Genomic DNA, 15,883 nt, shown 5'->3' on the forward strand with positions numbered 1-15,883 from the left:
GCGCCATCTTTCTCACATTGTGCTTTCCACGCGCGCTCGCGCGAAATGTGCCCAAGCGCCTCGCGGTGACGATTTCGACCAATTTGATTCATCGAATTTTAGCCGGCCCACCGCGACCAGTCATTGTAATAATCCGTCGACGAGAGCGAGAGAGGGGGGGGAGGGGATAGGCAAATTTGCGGGAGGCGCGCGGGCGCGATGTCAATTATTGATACGGAATTATTGGGCCGAATGTTCGCTAGCTATATACTGCTCGGTCCTATACAGCGCAAGGCGTCGCTTAGCGCGTTGTTGGCTACTCGAATTTACGAGGCTAGATTCGCGGGGAGGATAGGACTATCACGCAGCATTATCGTTAAACGCCATCCGATTGGTAATGGGTGATAATGGCCGCGCGCGGCAAAGTTCGTCATGCCGCGGCGACGAGAATAAAATTTACGATAATGTCGGCTTCGTTATCTGCCTTTTTTGTTGTTCTTCGGCGTTGTGCCGAGCATCGACGTTTAAAACGGTGTACGCTACGCGCGTATAGTGGGTCGGAACAGCTCTTGTTAATTAAAGCGATGCCGTGTAAACGATATGCTAGCTGTTATAGGCGCTTTGGATTGAATCCAGATTCGGACGGAGGCTGCCGGGGAGAATTGATTTTTAAATAAAATGGAATGCTCGCTCGACAGATGTGCCCGCGAGGCGAAATTTATTCGAATTGGCTTATCGCGCCTGGATTTCGCACAAAAATTATATCGAAATTTTAGTGGACGTGCGAGTATCGCGCTCGTTCGATCTATCAACAAGTGTATACGAGAAGCGACAGGTAAATTATAACTTTTTCTCGCTTCGCTTGGTAATCGCTCTCTGAAAGTGGAACAACGGATTTAAAAAGCATTGTCTGCAGAGAGCGAGCCCATTGTTCCGTAATTTTTCAAAGTTGGTTCTCTACATAACGGAGTACAAATTTCCAACAATGGCTCTCGCGTAATTTTAACACAGAAATTTATACATTACACGACGACGTCTCAGCGAGATGTTTAATTAATAAAGTTCAAGTGCCAACGTGGAAAGGTTTCATTGTTAATGGCGGTAAAAGCTCCCCGAAGGCCGAACTTTCCTTCAAGTGATAAATAAAATTTACGATAATGGCCGAGCGGCTGTCCATTATTTGAACTTAGTTAATAATTCCATGTGCTGCATCATCGTCAAACAATAGTTAAAATTTTATCGATGTTTTAACGACTCGCGCGTGTGTCTAAACGGCAAAAGCGAGATTTCAAGAGTAAAAAAGTTGTGCTTTTGTTATTTAGTTACATAATAGTTTATAACATCCATTCGTTTTTCATGCTTTTACTCGCGAAATCTCTCGCGAAATCTCTCGCGATTCTCAAAGTGCCCACCGCATGAATAATAATTGAAATCCTTGTTTTTATGAAAGCTACGCTCCCATCGTAAAGCCATATCATCGCGATAACTTATACACAAGTTTTTAGATACAGCGCAGTCAAACTGCTCTCATCGCGCCTGCGGCTCTGCCAACTCGTCTCGTTAAAGATAGCCGAATGGTTCATTCTTCGAGATCGTAATTGTGTATACGCCGATATTATCTCCGAGAGTAATGCATATAGTGCGTTATTTTAATGAGATTGAAAAGCGGCCGTGGCAAACTTATTCTCTGCTGTGTATACAAGCGAACACTTCTCTCTGTTTCCTCTAATAGAAGACAAATGAGATTTTTTTCGTAAGAAGGCGGCCCGTAGTCATCGAGAATTCGCTCGAAAAACTCTTCTCGTTATAAAAAGTTCCCAGCGGGAGCCGAAGTTTCTCGCACTCGAAAATGAGATCGGAGCAATATGAAAAAAGTTCGTTCAGGTCGGTAATTTTATAATCAATTCTTTCTTTCCTTATTTTTCGCGAAGTTCGCATCGTCGAGTTGAGTATATAGAAATGCACGCGTGTGCATAAGCTATATTTATCCCTTAGGTCAATTATTATCTTTCGAGCCAGCCACAGACATGTAAAACGTAGTATAATTAGTATACACCACACCGCCCTCGACATTTGCAATTCAAAAGCTACCAAAAAAATTATTTCCGAAATTCGCTACAACTCGCACACTCTACATGAAAAATAATAAAACGTACACAACACGCGGAGCGGTCAGAGAAAAAGCGAGCGAAAATTTCACGCTAAAAATTTTCCCCTGACGGTTCGTCATAAACCTGCAACAAAACAGTAGCAGCAGCCGCTCCAGCGCGACAATAAGCGACGTGCAAAGCTCCCGCGTTGAATAGAAGATCCAGCACCTACTGGCTCTAGCGCAGCCCTCTGTATGTCTGTAATTTCGCGAGGGAAGCTTTACTGCGACGTTATACGCGAGCGAGGCTCTGCACATTTTTTTCGGGCCGATATCTCCTCCGCGGTTATAAATCACCGGGCGGACGAATGCATTTTCAGACGCAACTGCTCCGCGGGAATTCGTCTGCGCACTTTGTTTTACGTTCTGCGCAGCAGCAGCCTGGTATAACAAGTCGTGCGTTATGGGGGTAGAAGGTGTGGCATCGAGAAAAAAATGTATGCTTCGCGGTACTGCTGCTGGTGGTACACTGCTTTTTTCGAGCTTTTTGGATTGCAGGACAGGTGCTTTTGTCCGCTGGAATGAAATGAGGTGATGAGGAGAGATCCGGTCTATGTTTGTCATCCATCAAGCTCGCGCGCGCTGGTGCACCGGTTGAAAATCTGATTTTACACGAGAGTCTCGTGATGGATCGGGTGTGATTTGCATCTCTGCTTTATCGGGTTAATTGACGAGAGCTTGATGTATCTTTAGCGAAAATCGCGTTACTGTCTGCGGTGAAAAAAGCTGAACCATCGCGCTAAAAGTAAGGACAGGATTAAGTCATACCGACAGCAGCGAGAGCAAAGAGATAAAAGTAAGCGGGCTACTAATGAAAAGAAGAATGGAACCATTTCACCGCGCAAGATCCCGACTCAGTTAAGATCATTTGCATACAGAGGAAGAAGAAGAAGTAGGGGAGAAGCTCGACTACTTAGCCCCCGATATACACTTGCAAACCCTCGAGTCTAACAGGCTGGAGCTGTCCAACTCGGCCTATACTGCGGAGCGGAGAAGGACATCCCTCGGTTTGCGCAAAGGCTCGTGTCCCGACTTCCTTACGTCTCGAAAACACTCGAGACGACTTGACCGAGCCTCGAGAGTGGATTCGGGGCTCGTCTTAATCGAACTGGTTCACAAGGTCGGAGAACTCCTTCCCCAACTATTCGAGGCTTCTCGTCGCGGCCATATGTACATAAGTTCGTTCAACCGGGGGCGAATCTTCCCACACATAATCAGGGATGGGAGAGTCGTCGTTAGGACGTTTCTTCCCCTGCACATCTCAGCCTTTTTCGCAAGCTTTCTTGCGGTGAAAGGTAGCAGGAATTCCGAGATCTCCGCGACGAGAGAAGCAGGCGATCGATGCATGTTTGCAGGAGGGCGGAGAGACGACCTCCTCTCTTGCGATCAGGGTAGCCACTTGCAACTTCTCTTGTTGAACTTTCAATCAGCGGCGCCGGGACGATTTCTATCTTCTGGAATCCGGTTCGCGTCTCTCTCTCTCTCTCGGAGATGCTCTTCTGGAAGTGTATGTGTGTGGGTGGGTTGGCTGCAGTGAAAGCGGAGGGACGCGAGCGGGGGCGGAAGATGTCGCCTCTGCGAAAACAGAGTCGGCTCGTGAGCTGCACTTGGAAGAGGAAATTTTTGGATCGGAGACAGATATTCTTCCGAGGACGGATTTGATCGGATTTGATGTGAGATAGATAGAGCGTTATCGATTTATTCAGAGTATTTGCCGAGCTATGAAATGGATGTGCGATAATACACTTATTTATTACGTTTTACCATAGAACGAGAGTTTAATTATACTGTAATCGTATTTATTAATGATGATTCATTTAATCGCATAGTTTAAATCAGTTTGTGAGATTATTACGCACAGTATTGATTTATTTTCACCTACCATGTGCGCTTGTAAAATTAATGTCGTTTCGCAGCGACTAATCACTTATCTAATTGAAATCTATAGCCTCGTTTACCCAGAAAGTACATCACTTAATGAAAACTAAACGACATCGTTTCGTTGAAAAAATTGTCCTCAAATGCTGGCATATTCGCCCGACTAACCCCGATTAATTCCCGAAACATTGTCTCTCCCTCTCTCGAGTTTATTTTTCTCTCGCTGAATTTGCGCTAATGCATCCCCGTTTCAGAGAAAAAGCCTCGGCGATCCTCCGCGCAGGCAGCTAAGGCTGGAAAACTGTCGGTTATTCTCTCATGCATAATTCATCCCCTCGAGATTCGGATTCACGACCTGAATTTTAATAAACCGCGACCGCAGCGCGGAAAAAAACACACAGTAAATAATTAGCGCTGGCTTTTTATTCAAATATACACCCGGGCACTGCGCACGGCCGAAAAAGAAAAAGCTCCTCGAAGAAGCCAGACTGGAAAATATAACGAAAGAAAGTTCAGAAGCCGCAAGCGCTTCTTTCTTTTTCCTCAGCTATTCTATATCTTATAATTTTTTGTAGGCAGCCGCACCGCGAATTTACATGCGCCGACTTCCGCTCGTGCGCGACGAATTTGGCTCGTCGTCGTTGTCGGGGGCAAAAAGCTCTCGGCCAACCGCGAGCCAATTGTCTTTTGATAATTATTTCCGGCGCATCTCGTTTTCCGCCAAAGTTTTCATTATCTTTTTACGGCGCTCGCGAGCTCTCCTCCGCGGGACTCTTTGAATATAAAATAATTCTAAAATTCTGCGAGAGCCGGCAACTCGGGGCGCAATTAAGCGCGGGCGCCTTGGCCAGGATTTTTCATGCATTTTAGAGCGGACCAAACTTTCTCCCTTTGTGATTTCTTGTGTCTTCGATTGGAAAGCAGCTACGTAGAATTGTAATGTTTAATTAAACGGTGTAAAAAGTATAGCAACGTATTTTAACGACAAAACAAGCTTCGTTATACTCTCGAGAAAATTTTGCTCCCGCACACAGCCCGTTTCTTATCGGAAGATCCGGAGATAACACAATATTCGAAGCCAGCGCGTCAGTCTTAATATCCCGCTGCGCGAAAATCGCCTACGCAGCAGCTTATCGAGACAGACCGAGCGAAATTTCGCGTGCGCCGCCGGCCGTAACTTCCTCTTTCCAAAGCTCTCCCTGTGCACCAGCTTCTTGCGACACTTGCCCCTATACTCCGCTGTAGCAGTACGGCTTCTCCGTTATATACGTTTAATTCCTTCTTCGGCGAAGCTGTTGAAATAATTTACGAGATGATAGATTCGGATTCTGGAGCGCTTCCAAGAGAGGGCCAGATTGCGATAGTCGAACGTAGGGATGAAAAAGGGAGAAGATAAGCGCGGAGAGAGATCGATGGCTGCGGAGACGACGTCGTTAAAATTTTTTTAACGTTCATTTTGCGCGGCGGCTTTTTTTACAGCCCACCGTGTGTGTGCACTAGTGCGGCCTTTGCAGGCGTCAGCGAAAATTGAATGGCTCTCGTAGAGTGAAAAAATGTGTCTCTATACTATAAAGAGCGTCTAATTGAATCTTCCGGGGCTGTTGCATAAGCGTTGCGTAATTTTTTCAGATAGGAACTCTACGCGGAGGACTTGTTTATCTAAAATAACTCGTCCACTCGAGATTCCATAAAAGGATCGCCGAGTCGAGCGACTGCTGCTTATACTCCCTGAAAGTAGGCGTTGAGTCTAATTAAACGGATAAAAAGTCAGAGAGCCGTCCGGTGAGAAATCATTCACCTAGTTTCGATCTTTGCCGCAGCGATTTCTTTTCTCCGCTCGCCGTCGTCCGCAGCGTATTTTCATTCGGATTATACAGGGCGCATTTTTCAATTTTTCAGAGAAAAATCCAAAAGCGTCACTCGAAATTTCCGCGTCCCCCAGAGCTTTAATATTCGCGTGGGGTCGGGTAAAGCTCCGGGGACTCGAAGGAGCTGCGAGAAAAAAGAGAACGTCGCCTTTGACTGCAATTCGGAATTGGTTTGTGAAATCGCGATTTTTTCGCGCGTGTATACACGGCGGCATATTTCGAGGCATTCGGAAATCCAATAATCGAAGTGCTATGTATAATCCCGCAACTCACGCGCTTATCGGAAGAATTTCGCGAAAAAATTTGTATCTCCGTTTCTCCGATCGTGCAGAGGCTCGAAATATACAGCCCTCGAGAAGCGATGCCAGACAATACACACTATGCATGCAAATCCCAACTGGTTCTCTTGGCTGCATATAAGTACCCTCGCCGCAAGCTCCCGATCGAGATTCATATTTTTCCTCCGAAATTCGTTGATACGGCGCGTTATGGCTTCGTACGTGCGTTGTTTCGAGAGTCGATCCTTGAGGGTACATCTCGAATTAAGCTCGTTTCGTTGGAAATTGTTTAAGAACAACATCGATAAAGAAAAGCACCTTTTCTCTCGAGTGGGATGGATGAAAGGGCTTGAGAGAGAGAAAAGCTCCACACGTTTTCCCATTTCCAAACGCCGAAAGCACAACCGGTCTCTCCCGTAGATCCTCTCTCTAGCATACGTGCGCGCAGCCAGCTGGTGTATACACACAGTTGGAAGATTCGATTTCTGCCCCTTACCTCTCCTCTGTGCGAGTATATACTGATGCACTTCTCGGGGAAATGGCATCGGTCCTTCAATTTCGTTCCGATCGGCTTGTGGTCCGATTCAGTGCCGGCCCTTGTCTCGCGGCTGGAGAGGAGCTTTTCTTCTCTCTCAGCTGATGCTCGTCCTCTTCTTTTGCCTTGATACTTTTTGGGATGTGGATCGAAAGCTCGTTTGCAGCGGCTCCAGGTATTTCCGCATGGCTGTACCTACAATCACTGCGTCTTTGCTGCTCGAGTCCCCGTGTAATTGAGGGGATCATCGAGCGCAAGCGCAATAACTTGATCTTTCGAATGAAAGATCGTCGCGTGTATTTTCTCGCAGTGCGTTAATATCGAAATTAAAGCGTTTTTAGCTCTGCCGAAGCAATTTTAATATCACTCCGTATTCCGGAGTATTAAAAATTCTTCGGATTTTCCGTACACACCGGAGCGTGATTCTCGAAACGGAAATAAAACATTTCTATCATATTTTATAGAGGCTCGCTGTAAAGTCAAATAACAGTCGCAGCCGGATTAAAAAAACTTAATTAAAAACGCCCGTTAGCCGAGAGCGCACGAGAGACTCTCATCATCCACAGCTTTCAAGGCTCGCGCGCGCGCGAAACATTGTATTAAAAGCAATAATCCAAACCCCGGCACAGCGTCCCTCCCTTAAATGTCCTCACTGCTCTCCTCCTTTTTTAAAATAAAAGAGTCAGAAAGACAAGAGAAATCTCCCGTGAGAATCTTTAATCAACAAGACGAGTTCGAATTTAGCTCAATAATTCCACGCATATTTTCGCGCGAGAGATACCGTGGAAGCTTGTAAATGCCGAATTTTCTAAGCCGTAAGTAACGAGTTCCGGCGTTTAATCCCGCATTAACCGTGTCTATATGGGTGCAGAATCGCTCGCGCGAGCAGTAGGCCTACTGTATGTTTGATAAATTCGAAGCTGGTACGGATAAGCGCGACTTTAGGTAATCCGTCGGCCTTTAGTGTGTGTGTGTGTGTGTGTGTGTCTCGGAAAAGATCGTATCTGCGCTCGTTTGATTTAATTGCCGGCCGGGAATTAAGAGGCCGTTTTGGATTAAGACTGGAACTGCTGCTAGCTTTACGAGATTTCAAGAGGGATTGGCTTGACTTTTTTGCAGGGGCATGATGAGAGCGATGCGCGATGGGATTGGATTTGATGGACTTGGCGGTTGTTGGAGGTGATTTGATTGATGCTCTTTACAATGAAGTAAAATCAAATTTTCACGCATAGAGATATTACTAGCGAAAAGAAAATACAATTTCTCAAATATACCATTACGTACAATAAGTAGCTCGTAAATCTGTCAGCTAATGAGCTTAAGCGGCGCATATTTTTAAGAATTTATTGTACTCCAAAGGATTATAGCTGACTGTGTGTGCTGGTGGCAATGGCTGGCCGCGATAATCTTACGCTCACGAGATAATCTCCGAGCACACATAAGTATATGCTAAATCTCGCGTGCACTTTCCACACGCCAGGGGAATACTTTGTGTCTTGTTATTTATTCACTCGATCGCAATCAAATCTCCTTACATTACGATCCTCGCAAACGCTTAAAAATTCTTATCGCGTCTTTTTATTTCCTTTTTTACTTTCTGAGCGTATAAGTGTTAGCGCAGTTCTGTCGAGCGTAAAATATGACCGAAAAGCGCAAATAATAACCCGTGGCAACATCGGTTGCGACGATGTAAAAACTTTAATTAAATGTTTTCTTCCCTTCCTTGGCAGCAAAAAGTCGCTCTCGGAACACATACACACATACACACACAGACTGTAAGTGAACGCTATTGCGCGCGAGAAAGATAACTCGAAAGGTAAACCCGCGCGGCAGTATAAACGCACACGAGTACGATATTTTCCCCGAAGTCTCATCAACAAAAAGAAGTTTCTCCGCGTGAGGCTAAATGAGTTGGACTCTTTCTCTCGCTCTTGATCGCGAACTACACCGACAGCGTAACGCGGTTACAATGTTTGCCGCTATTCCCGCACACCGCCGCCTTGGCTGTACGAGTGTGTGTGGGTTATAGTGGCGAGCGACCGAAGAGAATGAAAATAGGTTATACGGAGGGAGAGAGAGAGAGAGAGAGAGAGAGAGAGAGAGAGAGAGAGAGAGAGAGAGAGAGAGAGAGAGAGAGAAAGAGAGAGAGAGAGAGAGATTGGAGCGGACGACGAAATTGTGTAGATAAAAGGCGGACAGGTGGGAAAGCGTTTTTGTGTCGGGTTATTGAACTGGATTTAATTCTCTCTGATAAAATTTGATTTACGTATATTTTTGATTGAAAAACGACAAACACGTGGTTCTATACTCACTTTGCGACCTCGTTACCATGTACAGAACCAAAAGAAACATCCAGTTATCCTCAGCAGTGTATACACATCTCTCCGATTCTTCGAGTTTACGGTACAGCATCCTCTCGGCCGTTCTATCCTTATATAGCACGTACGGCCTGGTCTTCTCTCTCCCACCTATAGCTATATCTGCGCGTTCAGCGATCGGTGAAGCGAGCTCGTTAGGAGAGATGCGATGAGTGTCCCGAGGCAATGCCATACTGATGTAAGCCGTGTCGCGTTAAGGATCTTGCGCGGATTAGCGGAAGAGGCCGCCTCGAGGCGATGCTCTGGCTTTCGGTCTTTTCTGATGAATTGATATTTGAGACGAGTTTGCCGAGTTTCCGTGGATGTGGCTTCGATGATGTTTGGCTTGGATTTCATTTTCTCGAGAAAAAGTAATATTACAAATACAATTACGGATTTCGCTCCACAAAGCGCGAAATATCTCATCCTGATTGAGACTTCGCGTGGCCTAGTCCTCGTTTAACGACTGGCTGACTTTTGACGCATACCTTAGCCGAGTGTACACAAACAGAGCGACGTGCTTGAAAGGAACTGTCGAGCAGTAGCTGCCTGCGCACATAGACTCGAGGGCTCGAAGCGGCAACCGGAATTCAAGAGGTGCCTTTGAGAGCAGACTTCGACAAACTACTCGCGACGCTAACAAGTTTTAATGCCTAAATTCATAACGGGTGCACACACAACGCCCCTTACCACGCGCATTTCGACTGAGCCCGTTTATCGATGATTTTTAACGTATTATTTATAACTAACGTTTTTATTTCGTTCGTGTTTCAGGTAAGGACCGAACCATCCACGCACTACTACTCGAATAAGCAGAAACAGGTAAAGTTAAATCCGAGAAATAAAATGCTTTCGAAAAAGCGCGTGCGATTTGAAAAAAAAAGCAAAAACATACCGCTACATCCGAAAAGCCGCGTTATTTCACGCCGTCCGCCCAGCAGCCGTTACAAAACAAACACACACAAAAGAAGCTCTCATCATTTCCACCTGTGTATTTTCAATTAAAAGCGCGGCCGCAAAGAGCCGCGATTAAAGTAGGCCGAGGGGCGTAATACATGAGCGAGCCGGGAAAAATCGGAAAAACAAACTGCCCTGATCGGCATCCGGCGGAGGCATTCATTAAACGCGAATAACACAGCTATATACGCTCGCTCTCGAAAAATAACGAACAGCAGCGAGTGCGACACCAGATGGCGCGTTAAACATGAAGTCGCGTGTTATAAATTTTGGAAAATCGCCGCTGCCGCGGCCCACTCGCGCGATATTTTTATGCCCTTTTCCCCTGGCTCCGCTGTAATGGACGGACATTCATCCTTCGTTGGGGCGCGTTAAAATTTTCACGTTTACGAGGCCGGCCGCCAAAGTGGCCGCTTTCACTGCTGTGCCGCCAGAGAAAGAGAGATAGAGAGAGAGAGAAAAGCCTCGAGAATGGGTGAACAGAGGGACTCCATACGCGCAGCTCGGATGGTTTGTTTTATGTCGGCTTTGCGGCTGTTTTCGGAATTAAATTTGAAGCTCGCGCTTTTGTTTCATTGATTATTATTCGCTCAACCATTTTATGAAGAGCGTTTTGTACATTTACGGAATATGTTATTTTGCAGTTTGCGAGAAATATTTTGGTAGCGTTGTAGCATAAAGCGAATCGTTTTGTAATTTTAGTACTGCGCACTCTATTTCTCGCGATAGTGATTTTTATTGTATTGCAAACACAGGGGCGCGAGCTATTTTCCAAACTACGCGTCGAACATTGAATCGAGTAACCTAATGGCATTTCACGAAATGCCCGAAAAATTTCGCCGCCTAAGAAAGTCTTCGCGGCAAATAGAGGCTAAAAGCTCTGCGGCTCGGCGCGCAAAAGAGCAGAAAAGCTCGGTCCAAAGCTGGGCCGCCTCGGGACAGAAAAACGCGAAAGACGCATAGTAGGAGGCGCCGTCGCGAGGGAAAAAGGCTGGGGCAAAAAGAGGAAAGAGGAATAGGCCGCAAAAAGCGTCGGGGCTGGGATTTGACAGTGGTATAGCGGTGGCGCTGGCATCGTGTCCGCAAGAAATGTAGCTCCAGCACCTATACCGGCTGTCTTCCCCGTAAAGGTGTGCGCTAGCGCGCGCGTAGAAAAGAGATCGCGGTCGCATGATTAACGTAGACGGATGCGCGGCAATTTCTCACGCAAAAGTGCCACCTTACAGCGCGCTTACAGCTCCTAAAACTTTCTTTTCTACCGCTGGCGCGAGGGCCATCTTTCAAAACTTTGAATTTGCCGCGGTGCTAGCGGAGAGAAGCTCGCGTGGGCTACCCTTGGATAAATGGTACAAGCGTTGAGTCGGGGATCGTCGCTTCCGTTAAAAGGACGGCGCTGGCACGGACTGAAGGTGCGGGTGTGTGTCGCGGTTGCGTCGAGCTGAGTCTTGCATAAGACGAGCTGAGCACTTGTACTCGCTGTATATATACTCTCTTTTTCGGCGGTGGATATAATGTGGCTCGAGTGTGAAATTTTTGCTTGAGAGAATTTATGGCTCTCGCGATCTTATTACGCGTCGTGTAATAATTGCAGGCATCGCGGAATGTCAACATAATTCCAACTCCAAACTGAATTCAAGCGCCGGCTGATTAACCCTTGATCGAAACTTTCCGCCAACTCAGTCGTCCTAATTGAATTACGCACAGCCAGAGCTCGTCTTGCGCTACCGCATAGACGTCTCTACGCATCTCTCCCTCCTCCGCACAGCTGATTACTCATGTGTTACCTGTTCCCCGGATGCGCCCGCGCGCGCTTGGCTCCACTTATGCATTATGCATATTGCGCGCGCGCCTATAGTCGTCGCTTCACGCGTTCCGAGATTTTTGCCTCTTTCAGCTTCAACTCCTTTGTTGGGCTTTCGAGACTCTCTCGGCTTTATCTTACGCGTCTCGGCCGTGAATAACAAGTGCGAGCGCGTGCGTGGATGTTGTCATGCTGAGATGCATATTTTAAAGAGCCCTTTTGACTCGTGCGTGAGGATGAGTGGCTTTGTTATTTTCGGGACCTCGGTCTTTTTCGAGAGGGTTGTTGTGACGATGTTTTGGAGAGACAGTGGTCTTTGTGCTCGCGATTTTCGAGATTGTTTTGACGTCAAGATGAGCGCGAGCAAGCGGATGGATATTTTCGTATGAGTGACGCGCTGAGAAACTTCATTTTCGCTCGATTGCAGTTTGTTAGATTTGTAATATTTAACAGAGAGTTCTCGTGTGTCTGCTTTGAATTAAAACAGTTCTTATAACTTCAATACATTTCAACGCATCGAAATAGGATACGATTGCGTGTCGAACCTTTTTCTTTCAATAAAATACACATCAGAATGTAAAGTATTAAATTTCGAAGTATGTAATAATTAATACAAAAAAATACCTTCTGCAAAAGGATTTCAATATCACGAAATTTAACGAGAACCCGTCCAAAAGCAGCCTCTCAATACCCCCAATGATAATAGATCCAAAAGCCACACGTCACTGCGCATCACGCCACTCGGACTGTATAGCCCCTGAAAAAATCTCAGCACACAATACACCCTCCTCGAGACCTTAAATCGGCCTCGGTAATTAGTTCACTTCCTCTCTCCCCTTCTGGCTCTCGACGTTTATTGCCGCACTTTCTCCTCCGAGTCCCTCTCTCTCTCTCTCTCTCTCTCTCTCTCTCTCTCTCTCTCTCTCTCTCTCTCTCTCTCTCTCTCTATCTTTCTCTCCCGCGCACTCGACTCTGCGGCGGCTACACATGTGTCAGCCATACGTCAGGGAGCGAGAGAGTCGCGTTCGCTGCAGCAGCAGTACATAAGCGCCTCCGTCGACTTTACCTACAACGCTCTCTCGACTCCCCAGACGGCACTCGACCTTCTTCACGAGACGAGACGACAAGGGAAAAGTCGGACTGGCAGTGATTGAAAAGCCGCGTTTGCATGTGTTTTGGATTTTCGTTCGCCGCCTCTCTTGGTCACTCACGCACACTGGCCGTTGAACTTCCCACGTTGTTATATTTTCGATTTTTCACCAAGGACTTTTCTCTACAACGCGCTTTTTTATATCCCTCAAATCCGGCAGCAAAATTCTTCAAAAATTCTTCGGGAACTCGACGCTCGTCAGACTGAAAAATACTGTCTCTCTCCCGCCCCGAAAACAACCGAGAGACGTAAGCCTCTTATTTACAAAAAAGAAGGAAGAGAGGAGGTAGAGCCGCTGTCGTGTGTACGGGCGACGTTTCGAGCAAAAGCGTTGAAATCATCCTCGCGGAAGACGCGCGCTCGCGACGTTTACAGCCGAGAGGCTGAGTAATCCCGGCCTATACAGCTTTACGAGAACTCGGTCTTCCGCACAGAGGCATCAGCAGCGGAAGAAAATACGAAAAAAGCGCGGAATGTATGCTCACGCGAGGGAGAAGGATTGAGAAGGTAATTGACGAGGAAAGCGGGAGAGATGGAGGCAATTGCCGCTTGATGGAGAAAGGAGAATGAGGAGTAGAGTATTGCGGTGTTTGAATTACGGAGGTCTATCGATTTATTTGGGAAATATAGCGTTATTTATGAAAAAAGTGCAATTAAATAGCGGACACATCAAAGCATTAACAGTCGCTCTTTCGCCGTACGCGCGGTTATTTAATAAATTAAACTTGTTTTCCCGCGAGTTTATAATAAAAGACTCGCGCACGCACCCGGCTGCAAATGCGAAATGCATATTTAACGAGACCGACGCTGCTACATCCCTGTGGCAGCTCTAAATTAAATATCTCACCGGCGAATGCGCTACTCGCTCAACTTGCTTTCAACATACATTAACTCCGTTATATTTACATGACTTAATTTCCACCTAAGTGCTCGATGCGAACAATTTCATTTCGGTCAACAGCCCGTCGTTTGATTTTCTTTTTTCTCTGTATCAAACCACTACACTCCATACAGCTATCGGCCAATACATACGAATGAGGTAGCCAAAAGTGGTCGGACGAAACACGTTGTGTATAAAAAAAGCGAAACAGTTGCCGAGACAGAGACGGAGGAGAGCCGGGGGAGCAGCGAAGAGACAGAGCAGAATTAAAAACACCCTCACGTCTGGTTGGCCCGCCCGTGGGAAAAGTATAAGACGTACGTGTGGATATATACGCTCTCGCTGGGAGATGCGGAGCATAGGTGGGCCCGACCGCCGCAACTTCCGTTTAGCTGCGCTTCGATCCTACTCGGTTATACTGTGACTGTGGATTGAGCTGAATTGGGAAGTTTTGGTGAGTCGGATCTGTGAATTAGTTATTTGGTAGTATATGCTGTGAATTTTTCCTTGTACACTAGGCTGAAATCCAATTCAAATAAAAAAAAATTCGAATCGCGCTTCCGACCCTCGTACTCGTCATCAACCCAAATACACTTCTTGGCGTCAAGTAGCCACGCGACGCACTCGTCCTCCCTCAGAAGTGGAAAATACCCTCTTGTCTGCGGCAAAGTTCGCTGAACTCGGAAAAAATGTTTTTTTCTCTCCCACTACGGCTTTTTAAAAACTTGCCGCGGGATTACCCGATTTACATGTGTATCATTTTCCAGCCGCCTCCTCGCTCGCGAAACTTTTTTTTTCACCTCGAGAGAGTTCGAGTTAGCGCCGCGAAGAGTATTCTCCTAACGAATGAAAGTTTCTCGAGCTGCGTGGCCTGGAATTATGTAAAACGTATACTTCTCCGGCGATGCGAAAATTCATAAGTGCCCTCGTAAGTGGGCATTTCGAGTTCGTTACATTGTGAAGCGGATGTATACTTCAACGAGTGGCTCTGCGCCTCGGGGATGATGTTCTGGTCAGCAGCTAGCGCCGTCTTTCAATTTAGGTTATTAATATTATAAATACTATTTTCGCAATTTTCATACTACGAACACCTGTTTCTACAGTAAAATAAGTTCGGCTAATCAATCACTCATTCCTCCAGCCACCCAACACCATCGCAGCCAGTTAACCGCGCCATAAATAACGCCCCGCGGCGGCGGCAAAACGCAAAAAGCCGCCAGAAGCTACGTTAGATAACAGTGGAGTGTCGGAGAAAAATAAAGAAGGCAAAAAAAGTCTCTCCCGCGACCGAGTAATTCCAACGCGGCGGTATGTCCAACACGTGTGCGCGTCTCTCAGAGACGGACATACCTGAGGCGTGTGGACCTTCATAAAAGGGGGCTTACACAGCCGACGGCGCACGTGGCGACTATAAACGTAGCTGCGACACAGGTCTTAAGTTAATGCGGCCCTTATATTCCGGTGCGTAGGAGGAGCGGCGAAGTACTAGGAAATAAGAGCCGGCTTTATCACTTTTTTTGAATTTTGAATTTTTTCGTTCCACCCGATGGCGGAAAATTCGAACGCGAACGCTAAAAATAGCCTTACGTTGAAGCTTGATCGAGCGGTGTACGGCTATCGTGCAACGGCCTGAGATCGAAATAGAACACGGGATTATATTCTCTGCCTCTGGTGTGTCGTGGCTTTGTGACGCACGGCACACGTACCTAGCTGTCGATAAAACAAGAGGTAGAACAGTCGCTTCCGATATTCAATCCGAGAATCGCCGTAAAAATAGTAATGCTCGATTTTTAAACGAAACGAAAGCTGGGTTTCGCGAGCAAAATTATCAATTCATAATATTGTCCTTTGAAAATAGCCGATGTCAAGCGGTAAAATCGAATGCGTGGGAGGAGGTAGAGAAGCAACGCAGGATATCAAGAAAGCGCGTGGGCGGCCTGATTGAAATTCTATTACAGGCCATTGCGGTGCACTCAAACAAATAAATCCGAGCGCATTTGCGAGCCAGAGAGAAGCCAAGGCGTAGGTGTAGATTGGATGATTAAAAATAA

The 15,883-nt window shown here is 46.5% G+C and overlaps 1 protein-coding gene across 3 annotated transcripts in view; it reads left to right on the forward strand.

Annotated features, from left to right (window-relative positions):
• LOC100678597 (protein eva-1 homolog C) overlaps nucleotides 1–15,883 on the forward strand; it is a 148,912-nt gene that overhangs the window by 9,592 nt on the left and 123,437 nt on the right. The window contains exon 1 of one of the 3 annotated variants that reach the window (XM_031926296.2): nucleotides 9,816–9,866. The exons of the other annotated variants lie outside the window; for them this stretch is intronic. The gene's annotated coding sequence lies outside the window, so the exon portion shown is untranslated. Of the gene's footprint in view, nucleotides 1–9,815; nucleotides 9,867–15,883 lie in introns of those variants that run through there. 3 annotated transcript variants of the gene reach the window in all.

The sequence above is a fragment of the Nasonia vitripennis genome, chromosome 3 (genome assembly GCF_009193385.2).
Source record: "Nasonia vitripennis strain AsymCx chromosome 3, Nvit_psr_1.1, whole genome shotgun sequence".
NCBI classification, from domain to species: domain Eukaryota; kingdom Metazoa; phylum Arthropoda; class Insecta; order Hymenoptera; family Pteromalidae; genus Nasonia; species Nasonia vitripennis.